The sequence below is a fragment of the Taeniopygia guttata genome, chromosome 5, assembly GCF_048771995.1.
Source record: "Taeniopygia guttata chromosome 5, bTaeGut7.mat, whole genome shotgun sequence".
In the NCBI taxonomy this organism is placed as follows: domain Eukaryota; kingdom Metazoa; phylum Chordata; class Aves; order Passeriformes; family Estrildidae; genus Taeniopygia; species Taeniopygia guttata.
Genome location: NC_133030.1, coordinates 47,873,543 through 47,900,195, shown reverse-complemented (window position 1 = coordinate 47,900,195; position 26,653 = coordinate 47,873,543). Strand labels below are relative to the sequence as shown.

Genomic DNA, 26,653 nt, shown 5'->3' with positions numbered 1-26,653 from the left:
TTCTTTGCACCATTTAACGTTGCTGTCACAAGCCCTGCTTTGCTACAGACTCATTTGTCCAATGTTTTTTGTGAGGGCCAAAGCCAAAATCCTGCTTTTCAGGAGGGGAACAGGGAGCAGGCATTCACGAGACTGGCTGGGAGTGGGAAGGGAGCTCTCCATGCATGTGTCCCGTCTGCAAAACACCATGCAGTGCAACATTTACATGATGCTGGGAGCTTGCCATGAGCTCAGCTCTTGATTTCTTTTGAAACTCATGGAACCACTTTTCTTGGGTCTTTTTTCCCCCCACTGTAAAGATGAAACAAACCTGTCTTGAAGTTTGCATCAGACCAACACATGTATTTCCCCTGCAGCCTGTTGCAGGCTACAGAATTAAATTTATTAGTTTCAGATATAGAGAGGAAAATTAGGAAAATTAATTTTAAGCTGACAAAAAGAAACAGTGTGATTTGTTATTTATTGCCCAAGATACAGCACCAACCAGGTGCTCTGTGTTCCAGCTTTTTGGCACATCTTTTCATGAGCCTTATCCCAGATTATTTGGCTTCTGGAGTAGGGTGTTTGCAATCCCTACAGGTTCTCCCTTGGACACTGTCCCTCTGACTGTGAAGCTGCAGGCTGGGGAGCATCTGCCCTAGCAGGGGATGGCAGAGTGAGGATCTGGGTGTCCTTGAATGGTAATTTCCAGTGTGACTAAATAACGAGGATGGAGCCTAACGGCTTAAAAAACTGCTCATAGCGGCATTTTTTCTAGCTATTTCTTCACTGTAGGAAGGTAGAGAAATCTGCTTTAAAATAATAATTAAATGCTGACAGTACTAAATTTCTACCCAGCGTGAGTTGGCAGCAGATGCAAACCAAAACATTAGGTCATTAAAGAGAAAAGAAAAACCTGATTAAATACCTCTGAATGTTATTCTGATTAGATATTCTTAAACAGAACATGTGGCTGTAAGAGAAGGGTGTACTTGACAGCAGCAATTGCTTTTGAAGGGAAAGGTAAAATACTCAAGTTTTAATGTGTATATATATGTATTTCAAAGCATTTCTTGCTGATCTTAGCTATGAGCCACCACAAAATCTCCCTGCCAGTAAATAGTGAAATCGCTTCAATATTATGTTCCTGGAAAGAACAGTTAACAGTGACTAATGTGCTCAGAGTTTTATTTTGGTCTCTTTTTCCTTTTCTCTGGCTAGACGGAGTTGATTTCGCACTTGAGAGTCCAACAGCCATGGTGGACCTTCCTGTAGCAATGGTAGTATCGAAGCACTGTGAGGCTGCAGTGTGCATCCTGCAGACACAGGGAGAAGGGTTTCTGCCCCAAGGAGCTTGCTGCCATGGGGGGTGGCATGTTAAATCAGGTGAGGATTCAGAGGGGAGAAAGAGTGATACTGGGTACAGAAATCCCCCTTTACTTCATGGCCACCTCATGGCCAAAGGTCCACTGCTCTAAGAGGTGAGCTGAAGGCATTTTTGTTAAAAAAACACTTTTATTTAAAGCACTGTTAGCTGAGGAGACTGCAAAGTAAAACTTGTCAAAAGGTGCATTTATAGGCTGCCACTTTTTACCTCCTGTTTCTTCCTTTGATGCTCTCTATTACATATTTGCTCCCGTGTACTCTGTAGTGATGTTTTAGGGGCTGATACCTACAGCACATGTCTGGTGCTCCTTTCAGGTCCTCTTTAAGGAATGTTGATGGAGATAGCAAGGAGGGGAGTAATCAGAGTTGCTGGGGAGCTTTGGTCACTGTAGCAGAGTTGTGGCTGCTGGCTCTGTGGAAAGCCCTGGAGCTTGAGAGGGGTGGGTGGGATGCTGAACATCCCCTCTCCAAGTACCAAATGCCAACCTCTGAAAGCTGTATGACCTCTGTGGCCAAAACACAGGCGTGTACTGAGTGTGAAGGATGTTCTGGCTCTTGTGGCTCCTGTTCCCATTGTATCAGAGCAACTCTTTGTCTGCTGTCTGTATTAAGGTGCTAACCCTGTGAGACACCACAGGGTCATCCTTCCCTCTCCCTGCCTTCTGGCCTTTCTCTGTATACTTATATTTGAGAAACTGAGGAACACGGAGTAAGAGAGAGGATTTACAGATTATTTCAAACTGTTCTGTTGTTCAAAGATTAGGGTAATGCGACTTTTTCCTGTATTTTTATACTCTTGCCTGCACCCAGAATATGCATATGAACAATGGTCTCACAAACATAATTTCTGCTACATCCAGGAGGTAGGGCAAAGGTTCTTCTGGAGGAGTTTGAAGAAGGCACAGCATTAAGCACAGTGCTTAAAATTTTGCTCAGCACTTCTGCTGGACTCTTTTAAGTTCAACTGGCATATTCATTTTTCCCTTGGGAGCTGTATATGTTACACAGTTTTTTTTCTTCACTATGCATTCCAGAAAGCAATTTCTGAGGACGAGTGGTTCTAGTTTAATCTCCAGATTATCTGTGGTTTATTTTTACTCTTAGATATAGAGGCTAAATAATCTAACTGTAATTAAGGCAGAGCTGGGGTTTCCGTATGGGCATGTGTGTGAGAGAACTACCACTTTTAGTTGCAGTGTTGCAGCTGTGTGACCTGAGCACATCAGTTATTTGGAGGTGAGCACAGGTGCTCCAGTGTGCCTGGCCACTACTCAGGAGTCAGGTTCTGAGCCCCTGGAAATACCCTGGGTTTGGAAAGCAGAGCAAAGGGCATATTTCTGCAAATACTAGAGCAGTGATTTTTTGCAATTAAATGCCGTGACCAAGGACAATAGAAGATTTTGGCTGTTATTTCTCTCCTGTATGAAAATATGCCAAGCAAAGAACAGATGGGGTCCGGGGACTACCTAGGAGTGTCTGGGTCTTGGGCTGCCTCCATCCAAGCCCTGGTGGGAGCAGAGAGATCTGCTCTCGTGTCTGCTGCCTTTGCTGCCCTGAAGTTCCTGCCTCAGTCTGCTGAGTGGCACATGCCAGGATATCCATCTGCAATGTGCTGTGGGGGAATTAAACTCCCCCTGCATGAGGGCTCTTCCTCATGGGACTCGGCTACCAATAGACTTTAGTGACGGATGGTGGCTCTGAGAGCTTGGCCCTCGTATCTCCAAGTTCGTGGGTCTTTGTAGTGCTAGCACTGGGTTGAGAGAAACTATTTCTCTACTGACATTAATGCACTTGACCCTATAGAGTGCAAGGTAGCCAGACAGTTATAGACCATTAATCTCCAATTGCTCTTGTCAAGTATTATATTCATTAATCTGGGGCCAAACAGTGGTCTAGTTGTAGGCATGGACCATGATAAGATATTTTATCTCCTGGTTAGTGCCAAGTTAGTATCTAGTTAGCAGCTTTGTCAACCCTGTATACAGATGCCCTCAAATTTCACCAGTCACTGCACCAAAGCTAAAGCTCAGCATTGGTTCTTCTACTAAATGTGCCTTCAGAACCAGCTCCTTTTCCTGTGCTAGGATGGCTGGCTCAGGGAAAGCTGGCTGATGCACAGGTACCTGTGGACAGGGGCTGCCTGCTTTTAGTTCTACATGGTGCATCGCTTAGTCGGAGACACCTGAGAGGCAGCTCCCAGATGGGCTGCTTTTTTAACCTGTGACCTCTTTAGGCACAACTGGAAGGCAGGTGGGTTGTGTTGTTTCTATACACATTCACACACTGATTTTATTGCTTCACTTAGCAGAGGAGGATCACTCCAGGCATCCCACAGCAATTAGAAATTCCCTTTAGAATAAGGGAAATTCCCCTTATTCTTGGACACTGCCTAAGGGTTACTCGTCAGAACAATAATTGCTTAAAAATAAGGATGCTCAGCAGTAAGACTTGTGGAGTGCTTTGATAAGCCAGGCTGTGGTGATTGTGTATAGAGGGGTGTCCTTTTGTTGCTTGAATGGCTATAAAAGGCTTCAATAGCCTTTCTCTGGCAGACTCCTGGTGTGCATAATCGGGAGTTCGTCTGAACAAGTTTTGCAAGCACAGTGTCACCATACACATACTGATCTGCACTGCTACTGAGGTGAAAACTGTTTATGTTTTAATGTATTAAGTTCTGCCTGTACCCTTCTGTATAGAAGTCTTGTTTTGAAAGTATCAGAAAAACAAGAAGGAAGAATGTGGAGATGTTTTAACATAGCAAAAAGCATTTTCTGCCTACACAGTGCCATTTCGGAGAGGGAACAGCTTCTCCTGCAGTTCTGTTTTGGTCTAGGTCTCTCTCTTCAGAGATTTAAACATATGCTTATATCAGTTCCTCAGCTGGTGCGTATCTGTTGACATAGTGTATATACTGACATAAAGCGTGGTCTGCATTCACACCTGATGTGTTTGCCATGCATCTTCAAACTTAGCAGAGTCCTCAGGTTTTAAACATGGTCCTTTAACAAAGCTGTAGCATTAGAGTTTTGGCTTTTTTGTTTTTGTGAGAAGAACATTGGTACTATTCTCAATAGTAAAGGAAGCAACTGGGAAGTTGCTTTTTGTCTTGACATCAGTAGGATTGTTTTGGGTTTCACAAAGCAATTGCCCTTATGCAGCAGATGGGGATCATAATGCTCCAGGTGGAGCAGGCTGTGACACAGCTGGGGTAAAATCCAGATGTGCTGGGTGTTCGTGAAGAGTTGTCACTGCAAGACTTGTCCTTCCCTGGGGAAGCTGCTTGCAGCTGGTCCATGCTGGTGGGGCACATAACATGCTCTGGTTTTGCAGCTAGTGTGGCTTCAGGTGTGGGTAAGAGCAGGGATTTCCATAAATCCATGAGTAAAGCTGGAGCACAAACCTGTTGGAAATCCATGTGTATCCAGGTAAGGGGCTGCGATCTCTCACAAGCCATCGCTCTACTCATAAGAAATGGAATGGAACACATCTGTGAACTGTTGGGACTGCTGAGCCTGGCCATGGGAGGTTTTGCTTCCAGGTTTTATTTGTCTGTGGATTTTTTTCTAGCTGAAGTAGCATTTGAGGAGATAGGGTAACAACTTTAACCTCTGTTCAGGCCATCTGTAAAGAAGATGGTAATTATCAGAGACTGGGATAAAATCCTGGTTCTAATGAAGGATGTCAATGACTTTTGAAGATGCTGAGATCATCTGTGGTAGGTTGGCCTCATCAATTCTGTTAGATAATCTGTAAAAGACACTGTCGGGCCACAGGAATGCAGTTCTCTAATTTTTGTTTATTCCTAAAAAAAAAAGAAAAATCTGATGTTCACCTGAGTTCAGTTATTTATTTGGAGGAAAAGTTTCCTTAGACATGAGAAGGCTATTTAAAAATCTGTGTTGGACATTTTAATTGCAGCGAGTGATGAATCCTTTGAAGTTTTATTACCTATTATATACTTGATTCAAAAGTTACCTTTTGCAATAGCTTAAGGTTTTTTATTTGCCTGAGATTATTAACATTTCTGTTTCAAGCTTTCAAAAAGAAACTTTCTGAGCATGATTATGAACATTAGGTTAATGCATAATCCCCACTCAAAGGTTCTCCTAGATTTTCATGTGCTTGTTTAGAGGCCATTCAGAGGTGCTTAGCTTTAATTGCCATTATGTGAGCACACAGAAATAAGGACCCAAGAGTCTTATCAATTATTCTGTTCACAAATTCATTTTTAGATTGTCTCACAGCTGTTCCAAGTTAAATTTGCATTGAAGTTACTGGTACTTTTAAAGGTATTTATCCTGTTGGGCTGAAGATTCTATTGTCTCCTTATTTAAATGCTCAGTGATTATACCGTTCTTGGTCTTCATGTAATTGCTGAGGATTTATTTTTTGTCACATTGTTTTTGGAGGTATTTTACCTACATGCAAACTATTAGCTGCTGACATAGAAATAATACAAGCCTGTTTAGAAATGGCACAAGTGTTGGAGTTTTTTGTGGCTTTCAGTGAGCTGCAAGATCTTAAATACTTGAGTTGGAAAGGAAAAAGAAACCTTGTCTTTTAATAACCTTCTCAAATATTACTTGGAGGACTTTAAATGGGAAATGAAACTGAAAGGTGGCTGAACATACATCTTCCACCATCCAGGAGAAGCCAGTTCTGTAGTAACAGCTCCTACTTTTAGTGTCTTATCTGAAGATCTGTGAAGTTCACAGGGGAATTCAGAGTGAGTTATTGTCAAGTAAAAATCTGGAAATGCATTTCTAGAATGCAGGAAAGGACTGGTGTGTGGGGAAGTCTCTCTGGGGCAGCCTGCCCAATACCAGAAGGTCACAATAAAGCTGAGAGGGAAAAAAAGAAAAAATCAACCATTCATTACACTCTAAAACAGAGTAGAAAATGTATTTTTATGTGTTTATACTGTAAAATCGAGAATAGGCTTGTAGAAATCATACAGAAGTACCCTGTACTTCATGCAGTGTGCTGCCCAAATTATGAACAGCTTTCTAGCACTGAAGATACTAGCACCAATGTCAGTAGCAGTAAAACATGACAAACAGGCTCAATTCTTTCACATCAGAAGATTTCAAGCCATCCCTTGGGTGGGACCTTGCTTGTCCCACCCACGTGCATCACTGAGCATGGGGCACTCCAGAAGTTGGGCTCTGTGGGATTGTGGTCTCTGAGCTATCCAACTTCTCATATTTCTATTGAAACCAATAACATGGGCTAGTGAGAAGTACAGAAATGCTGTTTTGAACCTTATCTCAGCCAGATGTTAGGAGCACAAGAAATGTCCCAGTTAATTGGAATTAGTTAGTTGAGCTCAACATCCTGCTGTCAGGCAGGCAGTGGGAGATGCCACCCAGCAGCCTCCATCCCTGTCCCACGGGTGGTCCCAGCCTGGGTGGCTCATGTCCCCCCAGCACAGTAACTGCAGTGCTGTCCCTGCTGCTGCCTGGGGGGAGCTTGCACTGCAAGTGATGCTGATCTTGGAGAAATAAATAATGCATGCGTGGAGGGGTATCTTCATCATCTTCCTTCGTTGGCCTTGCAGGTCTTAAAGCAACCATGTTGTGCCTAGGTACGCAAAACCTTGTGTGTCACTGTATCCTCGGCACGGCATTCACCCAATGGCATGGCCTGACACCTTAACCTCTGATTCCCACTCAGCTCATCAATTGTTTTACATTTTGCCTTCTCATATTTTTTGAAAAAACATTTTAAAACTCATGGCTTACTAAAACATTTTATGTTTTATCTTTTTAACATTAATATTTTTTACTTAGTTAAAATTCTCCTCTTTCTGACTGAGCACCCTGTGTGTGTTTGGTGAAAGAAAGTTGATCAGTTTTACAGGAAAAAATTTCTCTTAAAATAAGGCTTCTCATTTGCAAAAAATACTGAGGTATTTTTACCCAGAACACATTTCCAGGTTATTATGGAAAGCAGTCTCCCCCAAATTTTCTCCAGGAAAAAGCAAATGCGGTTTGTCATGAATCCCAGCTAATTTATTCCTTGTTCCATAAATGTTATCCCCTACCAGTCCAAAGGCTGTCATTACGCTGCTGTCATTAACTATCTGTTTAGCATGTAAAACTCCTCGGGGCAGGGATCACATCTTTGCTTTGTACTGTGTAAAGCTGAGCCTGTGGCTAACACTTGAGAAACAATTAATGATAATGCAGCTCAGTAGGGTACTGGGATACCAAGCTAATAAGAGTGGTATAAATGCTTGGCTGGATGGGATTAGAGGGAACTTCCGTGTCCGAGTGGTGTGTCTCCAGCAGGTGAAAGGAAATAATCTTAAAACATTGTATGACAAGGAGCAGTGAAAAAATAAACAGCATTTCTGAAGGATGTAGAAGAGAAAAGAATGCAAGGGAATCACAGTTTGGGTGTGTGTTATGCTTTATTATTTTAATGAGATTTTTACTAAATAAATATATTTTTCTCTACCATAAAATAAGGGACCACTTCAGAACATTGGTATCATCAGTGCCTGCGTTGTCCTTTGCATGGTCTTCTGCATGCATTATAACTCGATGCTTTATTGTATTTTCCTTTGTATCTTAATGAACCCTGTGTGTCGGGGAGAGAGAGAGAGAGAAGCTCAGTAGATTTTCATCGTATGTTAATCCATCAAAATCAAGTTAGTTGCAAGAGATGGAGGAGGTGCGTGTGCGCGCAGACGTCAGCGCCCAGCCAAAAGCTTGCCAGTTGCCCAGCAACCTTCCCGGAGGAAGATGGATGTCCTGCCACCCGCTCCGCTTTTAGCTGAGCTACAGTGTACTCACCCTGCCGCATCCGCTGCACGGGCTCAGCTGCTGGGGGATGTCGCCTCTCTCAATGGCTGGCTCTTGTGCTGGGGCTGGAGAAAATGCATTTCATGCCATCCTTGTTAAAACTATTAATTCGGTTGACTACATCATGTTGGTTTGGGAGCAGGTGCTGTGAGATCGTTCACATTGATGGTATTGCTCTTCCCCTCCATCAGGCTCTTAAAGCCATATTGCCAGCAGAATCTTACCCTCCTTTCCAGGAAGGTCCTTATCTGTAGTAACAAATAAAACCATGGGCTGTAGGAGCTCAGCAGATGCTGTATGTGTCACTGACCTCTTTCTCTTTGGTAGTTTCTTTTGTTCCTAACTGGGCTCAGCTGGCATGGCCAGGTCTGACCTCCACATTGGCTGTGCTTGCCTGTCCTGTGGTTGTCCAGCATTAGGACACTTGGGCACACACACAGTGCACCCAGGTACAGTTGGGTTGCAGCTTAAGAAGCCTTTGGAGGAATCAGAGGGCTCTTGCTGTTGAAGAGTGTTGTACAAAGGTAATATTTTAATGCCAAATACGACTTGATGGTGGCTCCTTAATTTTATGGAATATATAATTATTATAGGATGCATTTGTTTGCTCTTTGGTTTCCTTTAGAAGATGTGTCAATCTGTTCTCAAGGATGAATTTAAAATCCTTGCGCATTTACAATGGTTGGACTAAATCCTGCTGAAAACCTCGCACAAAATCCTACCTGTGTAATCGCAGATATCTTTCATGGTCTGCCTCTGGTGCCTTTATTTATGTTGACAAGCTTTTTACTTAGGGTTTGATTCAGGAAAGCAGTTACAAATGTACTTGACTTTAAATCTTTTTATAGGCCTATTGAAAGTAATGAACTTCTTGACAGGTTGAAACTTGAACGTGTGCTCTGCTGGATCTGGATGTGTGTGGGTGATGTTGAGAAAGCAGGACCTGGGAGCCTGAGAAAGTCAAAAAGGGCTGTGCTGGCATAGGTGCTGTTGTATCAGGTTCTTTGACCACTGCAAATTAGGGTGTAGAAACATAAAAGAGGTATCAGGGAGAAAGCGCCAATTCTCCTAAAGCAAAAACATTTTACAGCCTCTTAAACTGAAAAAAATCTGCCCCAACCCAAGAAACATTGCTCTGCCTCATTTGTGTTGCACCCCCTGGAGCAGCTGTTTGTGGGCATGCAGCTGCTCTGAAGTTGTTTCTTGCATCTGTGTCCTGGGGTGACTCGGTCCCTGTGCCTGTGACCTTAGGGGCGCAGTGAGTGCCCTGAGAGATGGTATTTGTATGGGCAGGCAGGGAAAACTCAGCAGCACTGAGCTGCATGTGGGAGGGCAACGTGGCTCTTGCTTACTCTGGGCTTATATATGTGGCAGTTACGTGTCATTTCAAATGCACTTTCTGGTGGCAAGCTATTTATCAACTGGCTATTGAACTTGTTATTTCCTCAAGCATGTATTGTGTGGCTCTTGATTGAAAAGCTGCTGTTCTGTCTCTTTGTTCTTCCACTTTGCAAGGATTCTTTCTTATCCATTTTGTTAAAGTCCTTCAACTCTAGATTGATAACTTCCATCATCTGGATGGTGGAGCTGTGTTCAATGATGGCTGGTTTTCTCTGTGCTGTTTCTAAAATTGCTGTGTACAGGGTGGCAGAGGAAAGTACCTGGAAGTGGGGCATTGGATAGCTGAAGTTCAAAAGAACAAACGTTTTCCGAATGCTGGTGTGCTTATTTGTTGGGAAATGAATAGGGAGTATGAAAAACTAACATTGTGTTTACCAGACAGGAGCCTGGATAACAGCAAAATGCTACATATTAAGATTTTGATTGAGTCATTCATGGGTTGTTGGGGAGAAACATTTCTTGAAGTTGAAAGTATGATCAGGGAACAAGTGGTTCATGTCCCAGTCTGAGCACAACTCTAGTCATATTCATTCCTAATTATAAGGTTTGTGTCTTGTCATCTCTTTAGTCAAATTCAGCAGGTATGGGTCCCACTCCTTTTGACAGAGATAATGGTTTGCTGCTTATGGGTTCCCATTTCAAGACAGGTCAAAGAAAGACTTTCCTTCTCATGATTGGATCAACTTTCTTTTTCTGCCTTCATTGAGGAGTCAAATATGAATGTGCTGTAAGCTGCATACTGAAAAGAATGGCAGCTGGGGTCTGGGCAGGGAAGTATGCTCACCCTTACCAGTGCTGGTCCTAAGGAGCACATCATTAATCTGTATTGTGAAGACTCCTTGTGAACCTAATTATGACCTGTGATCCTGCCTTTACCCCCTGTTCTATAAACACGAACAGAAAGGACTGTTTCCCGTCTTAAATGGATTTATAAGAAATTACCTTGTAGTAGGTGCAGGTAAACTGTTAGTTTGGAGCCTTTATTACAGCTGTTGGAAGTGTTCCAGCTGGGCTGTCTGTCCTGTGCAGTGGGACTCACCTGGCTGGTGGCTGTGGGTGCACACACCCAGGCAGGCAGCACCCCTTCACAGTCCCCAGAAAGAAATGAGCACGCAGGGCACAAACTGTCTCAGCCAAAGGAGTGCTTCTGACAAGGTAATTGTGTCTAGGAATGCTTCTCTGCCTTTCCCCTGGAGCCCAGGTGACCAGTGCAGTGATAGGCAGAGGTCAGCACTTTGCAGCATCTTGGATTATGTGATGCAGATCACAAGTGTAACACCAAAACAGCCTCACAGTGTCATTTGACTTAGCTTGGATATGTTCATAGCTTGATTCTGCTTGATGCTGGTATTTCTACTGTCCCTTAGGATGGAAAGAAATTGAGAGCACCCAGTACAATCCATTATGTCCTAGAGAAGTGTGGAAGGGTAGAGAAGCAGGGTAGCCAATCACAAAGAGCCACTAAAGCAGCAACAAGAATATCTTCCCTTTTTTGAGACCATTTAATCTTTTCGAATGAGTAATACAATATTTATAATATTACAGTAGCTCTAATAACTTGCTTAAAAATTAAAAATAGTTAATGGGTGAAGTGGAATAAGTGTGGTTAATACTTCTCACTGATCTGCTGCTGTACCTCCTGCTAGAGCAGTTTTATTTAAATGTGTCATTTTCTCCCATTTTAACAACACTGACTGGTGCAAACACACTGGCTCTATATTGCCTTGGATGGTATTTATAAAGCTCCCTCTCAGGTGTGTGTCCCAGCTATCTGGAGTACACATCCTTATGTCAGATTAATTATCCTTTAGCAGAGGAGGGCTTTTCAGCAAAATGCATTGATCTGTAAGGTCCCTTTTCAAGATGCAATACCAGGATCTGTTGTGATAGGTGAGTTTTGTGCATTACTTTATGTGTTATTAGATAAGATGCCCTTAATTCCTGGAGGTTAGCCCCAGACTCAGTTCAGCTCTCAGGGAAGTGCTGTTTCCTGCACTGCTTTCCCAACTTGGTAGAAAACTCTGCTGTGCTTGAAGACTCAAACTGCTGATCACAGTCCTCAGTTGGACACTGCTGGATATATTGTAGACAGCTTGGACTTATTGTATGTAGACTTGGTGACTTGAAGACACAGGTCTGGATTTGATACAGTTGGGTGGTACAAAGCTTATAGGACAGTTGTGTCTTTCATTGTTGACGATGTGCACCAGGACATTTTGTGGCAGCCTCCATAGCACTGAAGGCTTCATGCCTGGTAGATTGCATGGCTATTGCTAAATGAGAGGTGATAAAACACAAAAAGTTTCAGCAAGGTCACCATCTGTTAGAATGGGGTGGAGATTCCTACCCAAAGTTGATGGCAATATTTTCTTTCTCAGAAAGAATTCAGAAGGATTTCTGTGGGCTAGTTTAGTCTTCGTGTGAAATGTAAGCCTGGCTGCAGACTTGGGCTGATGGACAGGGAAAGGTTGGGAGCAAGGCAGAGCATTCCTTAAAATGAAGGGACTTTCTCAGTGTGAGCAGATTCCTTGGAGCACTGTCCATTTTCTACCAAACTCATCTCAGGTTTTGACTGGTCAGTCTCTGTCCATGGTCTGACCCTGCTGTGCATGGTGAAGTCCAGGGAGAACTACGTGTTGGGTCACAGCACCTGCAATTCAGTCTGTGCAAAACAGTGATGTGAGGTAGTGCTCAAACATTTTCTGGTGAGTGACTATAGACAACTTACGGTCAAAAATTCTAAAAGAAGTTGATACAGAAGATCTCTGGGCTGTTTCAGTTAACTTCTTAAGCCTCTTGGAAATTCACAATGAGCAAACGTGTGCAAGAGGAGGATCCCGGGTAACTGCCAGCAGCTTAGCCTGACATCAATCCCAGGCAAAAGAATAGAACTGAGAGAGGATTTAGAGAATTAAAGTTAGGGAATATAATTAATGCCATTCAGCATTCTTTTTTGGAGAATATGTCCTGTCAAACAAACCTGATTTATCTGATAAGATTGCAAGTTTGGGGGATAAGATAACTGTGTAGATATAATATACTTTAACTTCTGTAAGGCGTTTGATTTTATTCCACATGACATTATTACTAAAATATTAGTACTATATACTTTTACTGAAGCATATCTTAAATGTTTTAAGAACAAGGTAACTGTCAGAGCTCAAAAAGTAGTTGTCAATAGGGAATCTTTACTGAATGTGAACATTTTTTAATATAACTCTGCAGGGATCAGTCAGAACCCTCATGCTATTCATCATTTTTGGCAGTGATACGGAAGTAAATATAAAATTATTTCTGATAAAATTTCTGGGTGACACAAAGATTGATGAAATGGGAATGAGGGCAGTAGGATACAGTGCTCCTGGTTAATTGTCCCTACTGAAACAAAATTGCAAAATTCCTTTCAATCTAATTAAATAAGAACGTTTTTGTGCATCCAGAGGGGAATGTAGCACAGAGCTGTTGCCCAGTCTAGAAAGCAGAAGGTTTCTCATAAACCTTTCTGTGTGTGCCCTCTGGAGAAGTGGAGCTTTCCTAGGGAAGAGGCAGTTTTCCTGCAGGATCCCATGGCCTCCATCTGATGATGGTGGTGGTCCAAGGCTTGGCAGAGCTGCTGTTAGAGGAACCTCTCTGAGAAGGTTGCTGACAGGGAATGACTCTTCATCCTCAGTGCTGTGGAAGGCCTAAGAGAAATGTAGATTGGACACTGGTTACATTCCCTGGTTTGGTTGTGTGTCTGTGAGGTCTCTAGTATGTTTTCTCATTAACCTTTGTCCATTGGGGGTTTTTGAAGGTGTCCTGTATGACAGGAACCAGACTCGGTAGTAGAGTTGAGCCTGAATATAGAGCAGGGTCTGTACTAGTGAGACTGGCTTGCAATTCCAGACATAAAGTAGGCTGCAGCAGCAAAGGGCATACAGCACTGGAATGAGGACAGAGGTGTTGCATACACATATTATGGCTATATTACTTTAGAGGCTTTTCTTGACTGTACAAGCTCCTTGCACTCACATTACTTGCTCACCATAGGTGCACATGGGTGCGATCTGTGTCATGCCAAGGCTTTTCCTGCTGGCGAGATGAAAAGAGAAGTTGTGTACCAGGTGTCATGCAGTGACCCCACTGGCAAACAAGGACATAACGTACCCCATTCTCAGGGCCATACCAGTGCCAAGAACCTTCAGCAGTGGCCAAGTGTAAATTCACAGGAAAAGATTCTGTAAACATCTTCAGGTTTGTTGCATTTTGAAGAGAGAGATTTTGTAAAGGTAGAGGAGATAACTACTCTTTGGCTATTGCTTTTAGCTTTGAGTCAGCCAGATCTGCTTGTTGCTTGCAGCATTGAAATCTTTCTTGGTTCCAAAACCTGCCCACAGCATCACAGAGTAATAATTTACACTGGAAAGGACTGCAGGTAGTTGTCTGGTCCAACGGCCTGCTAGGGGACAGCAAAAGCCAGCTGCTCCCAGATGGAGATTTAACAGCCTCTCTGGTTCATCTGCTCAAACACTTTGCTACCCTCATTGTAGGTTTTTTGGATTTTTTTTTGTTCATCATCCAACTGGAATTTTCTATGCTCAGCTTGTGTCTGTTGTCTCTTGCCCTGTTCTTGTAGTCCTCCAAAGGAAATCCACTCAGCCTCTTACACCCTCCCATACTCTTGGTGTTGTAAACAGCTCTCCATGGAGCCTTATCTTACTTTGACTGAAGAAGCTCTGCTCTCTCAGCTTCTCCATACCTGTTCTGTCCTGCAGCTCCCTGACCATAGCAGCCCACCACAGGTCTTGCTCCAGTACTTCACTGTCTCTGCACCCAGTGCTCCGAGGTTGTCCCACCAGCACTCAGCAGAGGTGATGGCCATTTCTGTCAGCCTGCTGTCATGCTTTAAAAGGAGAGAAATTAAGGGATAAAACGGGTTTTATTACTGTAAAGCTTAGCTTTTCTGAGCAAGATCCCAGCATGTGACCCATACAGGGCAAGTGGGGTGGCAGTCAGACCAGAAGAAGGTGCCCTTGGGGCAAACAAGGCAGCGGTCTGCTGGAAGTGCCCACCTCAGAGTTAACTATGGCTCAGCCAGCCCTCTGGGATCCTCAGCTGCGTGACTGCCTAGTGCCAGAGGTACAGGGAAGATGGAAAACCCTGTGATGAGACTGACAGGAACTTCAGCTCCAAATAGCAAGGCACAGCAGGCTGTGGTCTGTCCTTCCCTGTGCTGCACTGCTGCATGCAAACAGCTTCTCCATCACTGTGTGAAGGACCAGGGGCCATTCATAAACAGACCGACTTTCAGCGTAGCTTTCCAGCCACAAGTTTGCCTAAGCTAAAGAAAACAGTGTATCTTACTAAATAAATGATTAGACCTCAATGATTTTCTGCCTTCTAGAGCAGAGTTATTTGGAAGCATGAAAGGAAATAGCAGCAGCAGTATAAAACCACTGCCCTTTGCACTTGCATCTTTCCCACAGAGTAATCCTTCATTCATTGTTTACTTAATGAGAAAAGAAAGAGGTTAATTTATAAAACCAAATAAAAAACAGACAGAGGGCTTTATTTGTGGAACTAAAAACTGAATTAAATGAACAGTCTGTCCATTAATGCTGCTAATTGTGCCATGTTCCACTGTGGAAAATACACAGGTCTGCTAGGATTCTGCTCTTGCTGGTGGAGCCCACAGTCTGTCTCCAGTGAGGGTTCAAGCCATCACTCTGTGGCAAGAGTTTCCTAAAAACTTTTCTTACTTGGTGAATTAATGTCATCTTCCAGTCTGTGAAAGGCTCAGCCTCTCAGGAGCTTCTTAAATTTAATAGATAAGTATAGGAATAATTGGCAGAGCTGATCTTGTTGGTGAATGCTGCTGTCTGAATCATTTGCAGATTCTCACGAACATCCGTAGAGAACTGCGGCAAGGAAGAGAAAGAGGGACTGCTTAATTCACTTCCTCTGCTCCAGAGAAGTCTGTAGTACCCATGCTAGAATTCAGCAGTTTCTAGGTTATTTCTGTTGGCTGTAGGATGTTGCAGAGGTTGGAATGAAACCCAGCTGGGGGGAAGTTTTGCATTTAATCTGTGTATTTCCTGGTAGCTGTCCCTCTTTGCTAGTCAGTGCATGTCTGAAATCTCCACCATCCCTGCTGGGGGTGGATGCAAGGTAGCTGTGCCCTGATGTGGGTGGGAATGTGTTAGAGCTGCGTGGATGGGGGTTACTCGATGCTGAGACTGGCTGGAGGCTGAAGCTGCTCTATCTTCCTCTCTTTCCTCAGTCAGCCTACAGAGGAGGGAGGGAACAGGGAGAGCTGGGCCAGAGTGGGTCCTGATGGAAAGCGGGATCAGTACATTAAAGCATCTACAGGTAGTTCATAAAGACTTGTAAGAATAACATTTGATTCTCTTTGAGAAGCTGACGATTACTGTGAAGTGTGGATAGGAAAAACATGTCTGGACAAAATTTTTTTTGCTGGAATTCCCTCTGGTGATTTAGAAGATTTTGTGTTGGAAAAGACACTTTGTTCTGGGCTGTAACTGAAATGAAGGGAAGTACATAAAGAAGGGTAATCTATCAACTGAACTATACCGGCTGCCCTGTGAATGTTGAGGCTTCATGGAGCTTTGCAGTCTCCACCATCACCCTGCTGAAAGAAGCTTGGGACAGTTAGTTCTTCACTAACTTCTCATCACCTTTGTCAGCCAGCTTGATCTTCAGATTGTGATTGCAAGAGTGAAATGCTATTTGTGAAAAAAGTTAGTGAAAATTTAAACCAAACTGCTACCACAGATCATGTGCAGATTTTAATGCAAAAGAAAGGCCTGGAACAGAAATTTTTCCTGTTATTACATCAGGCAAATTAATGACTTTTAAATTTCATCCACAGTTTGTTTCTGACATTATAGAATTTTACTTCTTAGTTTTAAGTAAGACTTGTTTCTATATATGTGTATTTTATGTGTATATAAAGTACATCTATACAGTATATGTATTTATGAATATAAATTAATACATACTTATTCTAAGTGTATGGATATGGAAAAATATGTCGTTGATGCTCCAACGTATCTTACTGGCACACAGAATTATATGAATTCTTTGGAAAATGGGTTATTTGAAATGCCGCCATCTCTTTGTTGAGTATTCAAAGAACACTGTAATTATTGCTGTCAATATATTTTAAATGCTCAGTGGAAAAAGTTGCAAACATTTTTGTTAGAACATGTATTTGTTTGTAACCTGTTCAATACATCACCTATTTGTATGCCAGCTGGCTTCTTTTCAAAAATGTTCTATTGAGAAGATATATATGGGGGTTTTATCATATTTTTATGCTGTTGTCACACATTAATAGAGATCCAACCCCTCCATAATATCTTCTGGAAATATTTGGGAGACATAAGACTATCTCTATTCTGGATACATTGGCAAAATTTCTCTTGGCTTGAGTTTGGGAATGCAAGTGAGTTTTTTTAAGTTCAGAGTAAAGGTAGTTGTTCTTGCCAATGGTTACATCAACATGGCAGTGTTCTTTTTGTCTGGAAGGTGCTAAGCTGTGATGCCTTCATGTCTGAAACTGTGGCTCTGGAACAGATCTGTGTCCTGGGGATGGACAGCCAGGCAGATGGAGTCTGTGGCTGACAGCAGCTCACACAGGGAGTGTTGGGTCGAGGAGGTGCCAGGAGGTGCCTTCAGGTGCCATGTGCTTGCTGGCTTCTTATGGTCTTCCCATGCTGCTACCTGTAGTCATGGTTCTTCATCGGATGATGTTGAAAGCTGCTTGTGCCTTGCTTGAGGTTTTGAGCATTTCAGAGTGTTATTTTCAATGTTTGTGTTTCAACACAGGGCTGCAAGTTGTGGGGGGAAGAGTAATTTTACAGTATAACCAATCTCTGTGTGTGAACATCACCTCAAAGGAAGTCAAGGGTTGTGTTGCTGAAGCTGAGCCTTCCTAGCTGCTGTCAGCTGCAGCTCCTTTAGGCTGCCTTCTGGCTGTGCGCAGCCTCTTCCTGCTGGGGCATGAGCTGCTGCATGGGGTGGCTGGGCAAGTCCTTCTTCTGCTGAAGCCCAAATTTAAGTGAGGATCTGTAAGAAATCTCTTCTGCTTCCCCAGCCTGTGGGTGCAAGCAATCAGTGAGTTTGTCCACTCAGATTTGTGTTTTTTTTCTGCTTCCTTTCTGAGACCAAAGGTGGTATTTCTTTTTTAATGGAAGTGGGGGCAACCCAGCACCAGAGGTAATTTGGCTGGTAGATTTTCCCTGCTCTCTTAAAAAGTGAAGCTGGCACCTCTTGGAAAACATCTTTCCTATGTTGAAAATATTTACCTATGCTTTCGTGCCTTTGTCCTTCACAGTTCTTCAGAGCCATGTGTGAACAGGAATGAGAAACCCATCTCTGTGGTGGGCTCTTTCTCTCCTTAAACTCTGTTGTGGTCTCAAGGGGGAGGCTGTGGTGTTTTATGGATGTATTAAAAAAGGGTAATGTTTTGTTGGCTATTCTGCTTAAACCTGGGAGAGAACTGTTGTAGGTTGAGATAGGTAAAGCTGGCTGTCTGTAGTTAGCATGGCAAGGGCTGTGGGCTGGGTATCTTTGGCCCTCACTGGCCAGGCTGCGTCATCCTGCCACAGCAAGCAGCCAGAGGGAGAAGAGAAACCTGAGATGCACAACATGTAAATACTCCAGAAATACTAGGAATTTGGCAAGAAGGCCAGCAGTGCCTTCCTCTCTCCCTGAAGATACTGCCATATGCTGAGAGATGAATCCAGTTATTTCAGCAGTGTTGGCAAAACTAGTTTTTGACTCCCCACTGCTCCCAGGCTGGCACGAGCACTGCCCTGTCTTCTTGGGGCCAGGGGGCTGCAGGGTGAGGAGGAGACGTGGGAGACCAGGGAAGATCAGTGCCATGGGAGTAGCAGGACCTGCAGTATGGCAGCCAGGGTATGAGGCAGCTGCCCTGGGCAGAGGGCCTCACTTGGGCAGTGCATCGTCATGCACGCCATCCCCCTGGCCTGGTTTTGAGGTGCAGGATGGAGGCTGGTGCAGGGGGTGAGCGCTGGAGGCAGGACACACACCTCCTGCTTGTCTCCTTTGCGTTTTGAGATCTGATGGGATTGTGCTGCAATATGGAATAGCTGCAGGCAGATCACTTTTATGATATATTACTCCAATAAAATTATAAATTTATGGCAGTCAGGGATCTAGGCATGTGCCCATAATTTTTCCTTGCTGTGTGTATTGTCTGGTTAGTTGGCACATGAGCTCAGCTGATCTGTGGGAGAAAGAGATGATGCTGGGTGAGCTGCCCCTTCCTGCTTAGCACCTTGGGCCCTGGCATTCCTCCCTGAGCCTGGCACTGCCGGGAGTGTGGGGCTGGCAAAACATAGCTGAGCCTTTTGGGTGGGTTTGGACAGCAGGAAACCATGTACCACTGCAGCACCTCTTCTGAGAGATGTCATTTTTCAGCTTGTGGCAAACCTTGGGCTCCTGCTCATCAGTGGCACCACTTTTCTGGCCTTGTTTCTGCTGCAAATGGAAGGTGCATGGTGGGTTTTGGGTTTGGGGCTTTTGTGGATTTGGTTGTTTGTGTTTTTATGTTTTGTTTTTTTTTGTTTTTTTTTTTTTTTTGTGGGTTGTGTGGTTTGGTTTTGGGTTTGGTTTTTTGTTTGTTTGTTTTCTTGGGGGTTTTGTGTTGGTTTTTTTTAAATTTTATTAAAAAAAATTTCTTCATTTTTAACTGGGGGGTGGGGTGGGGAGGGAGATACTTCACTGTATAGGAATGCCAGGGTCAAGAATTCACATCCAGCTTCTGGTTCCACTCTTCTGTACAGAGCCCTTCTCCCTCCACGCCATCTGTTGAAATTGATGCTTTAATACCCTCTGCAGGGTTCAGTTGCTATTTATTTATTCCAGTGTTTAAGTTTCTTTTCGACCTTTGGGATTAAGCTGGAGTGCCCAGACATCATTGTGGACTGTGAAAATCCCAAGATAGCATGTCACAGACTCTTGAAAAGGGGGGAAATATGTGAAATGCTGTTTTCCTTGGCTTGCTTTCCTAGCTGTGGCTCCTGGAGCAGGGAGGGGACCAAGGCCCTCCTGTGATGTGACCCAAAGCAGAGAACATTTGGTGTGCAATGCCCCAGAGTCCTGATGGACACCACCTTGCTGCTCCTGGGAGCCCTTCCCTGCTGGCTGTACCCTGGAATTCAAGCACAGTCTCCTCGGTATAGCCTTGGAACTGCTAGACTTCTGACTTGCATGGCTTTTTTCCCCCTTCAGAGGTAGCTAGAGCCTGAGACCATCCCACAATAGTATTTCTTTAACAGAAGAAAGATTAGAAGTATCATAACCTAATTAGCAATCCTGCATTTCTGATTTTTATCTGCCACCAGGAGCATCTCCCAGGGTGGGCTCAGGGTTGTTTGGATCTCACCTGAACATGCAGCACATCCTGGGAGCCCTGTTCCTTTCTGTTGCCTTACTTTGTTATATTCTATTTTCTGTCTGTGCTTGGGGGGTGTTGTTTGGGTTCTATTTGACTCCAGTTTAGTGTGTGACTCAGCATTGCTGTATGATTTGTTCTGCTGCTGGTTATGGCATTCCTCAAAACCTCCTGGTGCTTTCAGCTGATAACACCAAAGTGTCTTACCCTAAATTTGTGGCTGTGATCTCCCTACTGGTCACCACCCTCCTTTGCCTGCTGAGGTCTTTCCTTGGCCATGACATCCTATGGTGGAGCCCATGTTTACCTGGAGATAGCATGTACATCAGCCAGTAATTGTTACATTAATTGCTTTGTGATAACTGCATGGTATCAAGCAGGGTCCTGCAGACAGATTCCCCTGCTTACCCCCCTGGTCTCACTGCCCTGGCCCTCTGTGGGTACCCGCTTGGCTGCTGGGCAGCTCACCTCATGCCATCAGTATCTGGAGATGGTGCTTTCTTTCCTGTGTGTCTGGATAGGATATGTCCTTTTTATTTTGCATCTTGGAGCCTTTAATTACTCCCAACAAGTCCCTTTCACACTTCAAAAATCCTGTAGCAATTTCAGTTTGAATTGCTTTCTCTGAGGCTTTGGTTTAGATGAGTGCACCTGCTCTGGGGTTCCAGTGGTAATTGGACTGTAATGGTTATGGTCCTTTAAATGCACTTAAGGTACTGTGAGCTTTAAGAACTGATAACAGTACAATCTGGCATCTCAGCACTAGTTTTGTCTTGTCTCTGAGCATTTTGGTTTAAATTGTATTGTTTTGCTATTTGTGAAGATTACAAATATTCACAGATTTTGGAACTTGGATGTATTTAATCAGATGCTACCCTGTGCTCATGTACCCATCCCACAGATCTGGGTCCTGGGCTGCTCCTCATTTCCCACTCTGCCAAACCCCTGCTGAGCTCAGTGGGAGTTTTGCCAGAACAAGGCCCTAAAAAAGAAGTATGACTCATTTGAGCAGTTGTGCTCATTTATGCACCAGTCCAGGCTCACGTTAAAAGGATATTAAACAAAAAATACTGAAGAACCTACTTGTCTTGTCCTTGCCCAAAGCAAACATTTATCCTGGGACTGGTCTAGCAGGTTAAAGATGGCTTTTCCTCTGGTTTGTGTGTTAGGATTTTTTGGTGTGGATACCATCAGAGCTTTTACAGTTCTCTGCTGCCTTAATTCCACTCTAAGGTGGCAGAACAGGGAGTGGGATGAAGAAAAGAGAAATACATCTCTCTCAGGCATGTACAGTAGCAAGAGGTGTGCAGCCTATAGCCTGCTGCTGAACTCAGAATATAAAATTTCCAAAATTACCAGTTGTGAGTGTGATAATGAACTGAAAGTAAATATGGTTGTTTGCTTTGAATCATTCTTGGGGGGTTTAATTGGACTTGGATGAGCTGGCATTACTGCAGTGCAAGAATAGAGTTGTTTCAGAATTAGACAGGCATATCTGCTTGGCAGTGCAGAGTTGCAGCATCCCAGTAGTATTGGGGAAACTTTATCCTCAGAGAGGCTTCCTAGGATGGCTTGAGGAAGTTCTCTGAGTAGGGAAGGAGCCAACTGCTCCCACTCGGCCCTGGGACCTGGGAATTCACCTGCTGGTACCAAACACTATCTCCTCTATTTGAATTGCCCTCAGATGAACACTTTGAGTTGAGGTAGTCACTATGAGATGGAAGATTTTCCTTCACCAAAAAAGGCCTCTAAGCTCTCCTGGCACAGAATAGAGGCCATGAAATTATTATAATGGTAACTGCTATTATGAGATGTTACGGTAAACAAAAATAAGCATTTTTGTGCTCTTCATTCCAACAGGAATTTAAATTCCCAAAGCAGAACAACCTGTTCAGAATGGCTCAGACAATGTTCTACATCCAGGCAAGGAAAATACTTTACTTTCCTTAGGAAAGTGATTGCGGGTTAGCTCCATGAGAGGTACAGGTGTGGGGAGATGCCTAACTTGATGTTTGACTGGAGTAGCTTGACTAACTTGTGAAGTACAGACAACTTGAAATTGGGAACTGCCTTGTCCTGTAGTGGGGGGAGACAGAAATTGCATATTTCCCTCTTTAAACCCATGATCATGATTATGGGATGAGGCAAAGAGATTTATATAAGCCATTCTCATTAATGCCAGTGGGAATTACCCAGAGCTATACAAGTACATCACAGTAAGAAATGTGCCTTGGCAGTTCACTATTAATATTTGAAGATAGTGCAAGCAAAGTCTCCTTCTCTGAGTCAAGTGGGCAAAAATTAGAGATTTGGCGGGGCAGGGGGGAGGGAAGGCAGGGGAAATTGTTCTTTTAGTCCTTAGAGAGGTTATAGAAAGGTGAACTGTTTGTACATACAGATCCTCAAATACAAGGAATTGCACATGTATGTGGCATGTTAACTGTTCCCATGATTATAGCTGCAGGTATTTAGCTCCTGTGTGCTGGTTAGTGATGGGCAAGAGCCCATCTCTCTTTTTAGGAGCTGCTGACCATCTTTGCTGACCCACTCAGTGCTGGTGCTCACCATGGGGCAAGAAAGGCTGCTGCTGCCATTCTGCTTGCAGTTACATGCTGTACTTAAACAAGATGGGGAGACTCTAGGCAGCAGAAGCAATGCATAAGCAAAATCAGAATTTGTCATTTTAGCCTAGTGAAGGATCTCAAAGAGCTTGAAGGCAGACATTGACCTCTACTTGATGTTTCTGAGTTAGTCATTATTCCTCTGTTTGGTTTGTATCAGTAACAAGCTTTCAGGTTGGTTTCTTCATATTTTGCCTTTTTTTTTTTTTTTTTGGCTTGAGTTGGTATGTAATTTGAGTCATAAAACGTAAGTTCCAGTAGGAAGTGTTACTGTATTTATGGGTCCTTTCCTGCAGTTTACCCAGTACAGCCATGCATCCTTCTTCTCCAATTCACCCTTCTTCCATGGGTGGCAGAGTTGGGGCTGCACCTTGTAGCAGTGTGGTGCTGTGGTGCTTGTCCAGTCCCTGTAAGAACTGTGGCTAATTGCTGTCATGCTGTTTAAACTAATTTTCTGTATTATTCTTAGCATTATTTACATATTTTTATGGAAACCCATTCCACTCAGACAAGATAAAATAAAATTTACTATTCCTGACAGATGTTGACAGCTTTGGAGCAATGCAGGACACGCTGATTGCATCCGTGCAGTACCACTGGCTTGGAAGAAGGTTCACCAAAGCAGACGAGTCCTGCCTCTCACCCTGTGGATGATAAATGCCAGAGGTAACCTTTATAGCAGCACATTTCAGGTGACAGTCCAGCCCAAAGCCCAGGGTTCCCTACAGGTCCTTGCTCACAGCTGCACAAGTTGAAATTAATCAGAAATGAAGTGAGGAAGTAGAAGTTGGTGCTATGGGTGCTTGGTGCAAACCACATTCAGGACTTCTACTAAAAAGTGCAGGGTCTTGGAGATCATCAGCTGCTACACATAACACTGAGGATGGTTGTATGTACCCTCAAGATGAAAGCAGAGGATTTAACTAGAGGACAGCTACAGAGAAAGCACATTTCTCTCCTTCAGCTGAGCAGTGGCCAAATCCTGACCCAGTGTCTATACCTCTTGTCACCCGTATATGGCAGGAACTCTGATAGGGTTTAGCTGCAGCACAATGGTATGTGCTGTTTTGTTACTTCAACAGAGATAACAGAATGCCTAAATAAATCCTGTTTGATGCTTAAATAAGGATTTCATCCTTCTATGTCTGTAGGCAGATACCAAACAGAGTTCATAATTCACTGTCCAAGAGTTTGATCCTTTTTTTCTTTTTTTTTTTTTTTTTTTTGCATTCCAACTTGGAGTACTTTAACTAGGTAGTAATTATGGAAAGGAAATAAAGAACATAGTCACATAATACTCATATGGAATAAAGTTAGCAGATAATTAAATGTTGGAAACTGTGGACCTAAGAAGGTCCACTTACTTCCTTAATAAAGATATTCATTGGACATTAAAAAGTAGAAATTCTTGAATGTTCACTGCTTTCCTGTCATTAAAAACCAGTCAGATGTGTGAGAATGCATGTCTCCCGTGCCTTGCTATGTGGGAACAGTTACAGGGTACAACTACTTGAACACTCTGCCACTGTTGCCATATCTGGTGCTTAACAACTATTAGCTGGGACCAGCCAGGAGCACCACACTTCTAAGGCCAGAGCTTTTAGACTACAGTTAAAACTACTGCTACTTTCACTAATCCTCCTCCTTGTAGTTTGAGTGACTGAAGCTGAGCCTAGTTGCAGGATGGGTGAGGCTGCAGGAGGCTGGCTGAAGTGTGGCTCCCTCCTGAGTGCAGGCATGGGCCAGTGGTGGGAGCTGGGGACAGATGTGAACGCCAGGGAGAGAACCCAGGTGAGGGCAGCTCGGTGGTTGCTGGAAAGGGGAAAAGATAATTTTATTCCAGCAGCTAAACCCTTTTGTATTTTGGTTTCTTTTAGCAGATATTTATCCAAAACATTTGGGAGAAAAGCTGTCTCTTTATTAAATATTTAACACCCTTGCCTTCAGCTGTGGGCTGAGAAAGCTCCCAATCCACATGTGAGTCACCAAGAACTCCTCCGACAGAAGCAGAGGAATTCCAGACTGGAGATTGCTAGAGGAAAAAAAAAAAAGCTTGCTTATTTGGAGAAAGTCCAAAATGGTTCACATCTTTCATATATCATAAAATGAGCACTGCAGTCAGTCTGCTGGGTGTGTGAACAAGGAGTCACAGAGTCCCAGATCTGAAGTGGAGAAGCTCTCATAATGCTAGGGAGCATATATATAATACACCCTATATAATACAGATGAGAAGTACACCCAGTAACTGGTCTTTTATTAAATGCTGTCTGCATTTGGATCCTGACATGTTGGAGGTGACAAGGTGTAGATCACTGCTTCCTGTAGTAGTTTGTTCCATTGGTGAATTAGTGCTAGTTTTAATCCATTCAGCTTTCACCTCCAGCCATCCATTAGCAGGCATCTCTCGGCAAATCCAGGAGATCCATGATTTGGAGGTGCCCTGCTCTCTCAGGATGCATGGGGGATTTCAGGGATTCATATTCAGAGATGAGTGCAGGCTCCTGCAAAAAGAGCATATGGCAACAAATGATGCAATAAAAATGAGTTGTGATAACAAAAAAGATCACAACTATCCCTAGCACTGCTGGTGGTGAGCACTGTGCTTACATGTGCTGTGCAGGCATGGAGCATCTTTTTATTTCTATGAAAGTGACGGGAACTGAATGAATAAAATAAGATGAAAATTTTTTGGCATGTTTCTCCCTTTGGCCAATAATTTGGCCAAATTATTTTATCAACATCCCAAAGAATTTTTCAGCTGCAGATGTTATGTCAGTCTCTGTTCCATAGCAAATTAGAGGCATCTCCAGCAGTGGTTTTACACCTCTTTCCACTGTGGACCACTTAATTTTTACGGGTGATGAGGGTTCCTCATACAGCAAACTTACACCTCCTGACAAGAGGTTTACTCCTCCCATTACTATTTGTAGATACTTAGATGGGGTTCACAGTATATAACAGTATTTTTCACTGGTTGAAAACCATTGGTCTGTGATGCTCTGAGACACACCATTTCTGTGCACTCTGAGATCACTCCTACGGGGAAAACACGGCCATTATACATTTTTTAAGCCATGTGCTCCGAGTACTTTAAAGGAACTTCTTGTAGCTAATGTGCCTGATTTTGATTTCAAAGCAGTGTTTCTATTTGGCCTTGTTTTGAGCTTATTCCTGATTTAAAATTATGAAAGGAAGATCTTTTTTCTTCTGGCTCTTGAGCTTAAAAGTGCAAACCTTACAGCCTCACCACCTACTCCTACATGGTGCCTATTGGAAGGTGAGAGGTGACACTAGCAGCACGTGTTAATAACATGTTCTCAGTTGGGCAGCACTGACTAGCCAGCATATTCTGGTAAGTCACTTGGCTGCCTTGACCAGGATCTCTGCCTTGTGCAGGTGGGACTTGCACAGCTACCTTTTGTGTGCCTGCCTTTTGGGTGGAAAGGGTTAACATATATGACTCTTTCTGGCCTGTGCTGTGTTGCCCTACCTGGGAGGACTGAATGGGGTTGTCAAAAGTCAGTTTGAACATTAAAGACTGAAAGCAGTCAGATTTGATGGGCATTCTGCAAAAAACTGGAGACAAGATGACCATGAGATGGCTTGTCCCAGCACTATGGAAAATGTTAAGACCCTTTTTAAAACTCATTGACCAGATGTGCTGCAATGTGTACCTGGGTGAACATGTGTGTAAGGACTCCTTACCAGGAGGAGCTGGTGTGGCCATCCACCTGTGCCTGAGCTGGCTGACACAGCTGGCAACCCTATTCCCTACCCATTGCTCAGGTTGCCCAATACTGCAATCACCAGCTCTTTGATGAAAGGTGGGTTCATGTATCAGATTGTTGAGCATTAGGGATAGGGGATTAGATTTGCAGTGTAATCTTTCTGTAACATGCCTCTTGATCCAGAGGCTGCCTTATAAAAGAGTTGTTTTCTCTCTGACACTGGGGAGGCCTGCTCAGGGACGACTATTCTACCTTCATTTGGAGATAGTAAGGCTGCTACTGACCTGATGCTTGGGAAGGTCACAGCTGCAC

At 43.5% G+C, this 26,653-nt stretch overlaps 1 protein-coding gene across 4 annotated transcripts in view; it reads left to right on the top strand.

Annotated features, from left to right (window-relative positions):
* Positions 1 to 26,653, top strand: part of FOXN3 (forkhead box N3) — a 207,322-nt gene that overhangs the window by 13,452 nt on the left and 167,217 nt on the right. Inside the window, exon 2 of one of the 4 annotated variants that reach the window (XM_030274833.4) lies at positions 23,155 to 23,279. The exons of 2 other annotated variants lie outside the window; for them this stretch is intronic. The gene's annotated coding sequence lies outside the window, so the exon portion shown is untranslated. Of the gene's footprint in view, positions 1 to 23,154; positions 23,306 to 26,653 lie in introns of all 4 variants that reach the window. One more of the 4 variants, XM_072930334.1, reaches the window with a different exon arrangement.